Below are 3835 nucleotides of genomic sequence, written 5' to 3' on the forward strand. Positions count from 1 at the left end.
AGGCCGGGCCGGAGGGGTGGGGGCTGGACCGCCTGACCTCTGACACCCCCTCCACAGCTCAGGCTGCACATCTGGCTGGCCAGCTGCGGCCATAAGGACAGGGATGTCTCCTCGCCTTGAAAATGCCCCCTCAATTGTCTGGATAATGAGCCCACCCTGCCCGTGTCAGACACTGGGCCTTTCCCAGATGTCTACCAGCCTTGGCCTTTGGGGTTCAGAGCTGCCTTCCGGGAGGGGACAGGCTCGCCAGCCCCCTCCTTTTTCCTGCCCGTGGAGCCTGACCCCTTCTAGGAACCTATACAACCAAGGCCCCCCCCCAAAGGTCCTGGACTGCCCCCTCCTCTTCCTGCGCCCCAGTAACTCCCGCTTCTTTACCTCTCCCCTCAGAGCGGGACCTGGCCGTTCATCTCTGCTTCACCCGTGGGGGAGCAACTCCTCCTGCAAGCGCTTTGTGGAATGAACCGCAGTGTCACTCAGGACTAGAACTGAAAGGAAAACGTTCCCTTTCTGGCATCAGGAGACACCTAAGGCCACCCAGCAAATGCTCCGCTCCCTCAGGCTTTCTCACGTCCACACGCTTCTGCAGTTAATACCTTCAAAACCCCCAGATGTTTGCCTTTTTGTTAAGTGAAGGTGCCCTGCAGGGAACACATGGGTGTGTGCGCGTGTGTTGAATCCTATCACGAATGCCGCAGTTTATCCACAGAGCCCCTGTGGTGGGAGTATCTCCTCCCCATTCTCTCCCAGAACAGACAAGATGGAGGGGCTCCCCCTGAGCCTGGGCTGGGGAAGCGGGTGGAAGGCAGGGCCCAGTCCCTCACAGAAATGACTCAAATGTCCAGGCTGCCCAGGAGATGGGCAGAGCTGTTCTTCCTGGTGCACCCGGTGGGAGGCACAGTTTAGTAAGAAAGTGAGGTATTCAGCATCTCCCCACAATTTGATGGCATTTCATTCAACTTCTAAGCTTCAACGGCCTTGAGAAAACCAAACAAGAAAAGAGGCAAACCTGAGCCCCCACCTCATGCTGTAGGTGTGGGTGCAAGGGATGGCTGTGATCAAGCCCCCCCTCCACCCCTAAGTCGTTAAGGGATGGGTTTATTGAGCTCCTGCTCTGTGTTGTAGGAGTAATTCCTGTAATAGCCACTTCCAATGTGCTACTAGTTGTACGTGCATGCACCTTTCCTTTGTCACAGCAACCTTAGGACATGGCTGCCATCACCATCCTCACCTGCAGATGAGGGCACAGAGAGGCTGAACTACTTGCCCAGGCTCACATAGCTAGTCAGGATTGACCCAGGTATGGAGATCAGATAAAGGACGATAAAGACAATGACCAACCACCCTGTGCTTGAGCTCCAGGAACAGAGAGGGAACACATAACCCAGCAGGTTCTGGGGTATATGTCCTGACTTCAGGAGGTCTTTAGGAATCAGGTAAAGAGGGGAAAGGTGCTGGGGGGGGCGGGGCCCTTGGTCACATACAAAGGTGGAATGGCACATACAAAGAGGTGGGGGGACGCTTGGCCTGTTCAGGAAACTAGCTCGTTTGCCAAGGCACACAAGGTACCTGGGGAATGCAGGGCAGAGGCCTCAGAGATTTGAAAGTATTGAATTCAATCGGTCATCTTTAAGTAATTATTTTAAAATATGTTTTTATTGATTGCAGAGAGAGGAGAGATAGAAACATCAATGATGAGAGAGAATTATTGATCAGCTGCCTTCTGCACGCCCCCTACTGGGGATCGAGACCTCAACCCCGGGCGTATGCCCTGACTGGGAATCAAACTGTGACTTCCTGGTTCATGGGTTGGTGCTCAACCACTGAGCCACACTGGCCGGTCTAAATCATTTTTAAATTTTAGTTTGAAAGCAGTGACATGGAGCCCCCAAGACACTGTAAGAAGAAAAGCTCCTTGGGGCAGAAATCAGGAGTTCCTGGTTGACAGCAGAGCTGGCTCAGGGCCAGCACGGGGTCGGGGCTCAACAGACAATGACGGATGGTCACACTGACGGTCACACTCACCTATTCCCTGGTGCTTCAAAACGTGCCGACCGTAGGACCACGTCAGTAAGTTGAGACACGACGAAATGGGATGTTATTAGCATTCAGTTGGCGATAGTTGAGTCCCCAGCCTCCTAGACTGGGACTCATGTAACTCATTGCAGAGCCCCCTCGCTCCCACTATTCCAGGTTCCTGACCTAGAAATAAATCTGAGTCCAGCTGTCAGATTCCATCAGAAGTCCCCTCCCCACGGGACCCCAACCTCTGTAGGAAACACAAGCCCATCAAGTTTCCGTGGATGGATATGTACCCAAGTCATCTTCAATGCCATGGGAATCCAGACTCTCAAAAAAAAGTGGTCCCAGCCCCTTAGAGCTCACCTTCCTGGCATTGAACTTGAGAACTTTACGGAGCAGCAGAGAAGACACTGAAGTTCACAAACCCTTCACTCTCCTTGAGCTCCCATAGGCCAGCTCATTCAACAAGGTCACCAGACAAACCTGTCCTTTTCTGCATTCTTTGCTGGCGGTCCCTCCCTGTTTGAGCCAGGGCCCTCCTTATCTGAGCTCACTGCATCACTTGAGTTCAGCAACCACGAGGGGTTCACCCCTGGGCCACATTGGCAGAGAACATACACTGTGTCAAGTGCCATGCTGGGAGCTGGGGTTGTAGTGACCAGGTAGTAAACTGCCCTCATGAGCTCACATCTCCATTCCCACATCCCTGAAGTCTTTCCCTGAGCTAACTCAGAGGGGAAAGACAGCCCTGCTGCCTTGCTGCCCACAGCGGCATCTGAGGAAGTGGGGGAGGGGAGCGTTGTGAATGGCCAGCCCGAGGAGAGGGCCACCTGAGCACCCTCTTCTAGCAGCCCTGCCCTTTCGGCAGACACACCACACATGGGTGTCCTCCTCATCGGAGTGGTCGCTAGCCGAGACCCTCACCAGCCTTTCTCCGCTCCCTCCTTGCCCTGCCCACCACGAAATTGTGCTGGAACCCAACTGTACCCTCAAAAGGGCAGGGTTCATTCCAGTTGGGCCCATCATTGTGTCCAGTGGTGCGTTGGTAAATGTTCAACAATCAGCGTGTTGAGAAAAAGGAAAGCCCTGATTCACAACGTTTGACAATTTCCAGGGTGTAAATATTCCTACCGTGGCCGATTTCAAGCTGCCAACATGCATGGCTGGACGTGGAGTTGGAAAGAGATGGGCCTCATGAGAGAGTATTTCCGCCCTACAGACAGCAGACCCGGGGACAGCGAACAGAGGCGGGAGGGCCAGATTCAGCTCCTGGCCTGCGGAGCCTGAAACACTTACTCTCTGGCCCTTGTACAGAAAAAGCTTGGCGACCCCTGCAACAGACATAAATAACCTCCAGAACAGAGATACTAGTAAAACATAGAAGAATAATTAGGAAGTGATGCGTTTTATTACCTTTTAAAATATATAATTTATTTCGTGGTAACTGTAATTTATTCTTGTTTAATGGCTCTTTGACAACCAGCTTGCAAGCTTCCTGAAGAAGGAACAGTCGGCTCTCATGAGCCAGTAGAGATTAGTTAGCTCCAGCATGCCACTACCTGTTTCCCCGCGCCGGGCCCCGAGTCCGTGCACAGTGGCTATCTGCTGAATGGTTGGAAATCTAACTGCACTGCCAAGGGTCTAAGCACTAGGCAATGTTGCCCTGACCCTTCAGTCTTTCATTCCGTTCCCTCAAACACTTCTTAGCACCTGCTGAGTGCCAGGGACTTTGTTGAGTGCTACAGATCCAGTTGACACAACATCTCCTCTTGGAGCTCAGAGTTGAGTGGGGGGAACCAGACACCCACCCCCCGCA

The 3835-nt window shown here is 53.0% G+C and overlaps 1 long non-coding RNA gene across 1 annotated transcript; it reads left to right on the top strand.

Annotated features, from left to right (window-relative positions):
* The first annotated feature begins 123 nt into the window (after positions 1 to 123).
* Positions 124 to 3829, top strand: LOC106725460. Its single transcript, XR_001361351.1, has 3 exons — positions 124 to 1433; positions 1862 to 2067; positions 2191 to 3829. It is a non-coding gene; the product is annotated as an uncharacterized LOC106725460 (long non-coding RNA).
* Positions 3830 to 3835: the final 6 nt, after the last annotated feature.

The sequence above is a fragment of the Myotis brandtii genome, unplaced genomic scaffold (assembly GCF_000412655.1).
Source record: "Myotis brandtii unplaced genomic scaffold, ASM41265v1 scaffold165, whole genome shotgun sequence".
NCBI classification, from domain to species: Eukaryota; Metazoa; Chordata; class Mammalia; order Chiroptera; family Vespertilionidae; genus Myotis; species Myotis brandtii.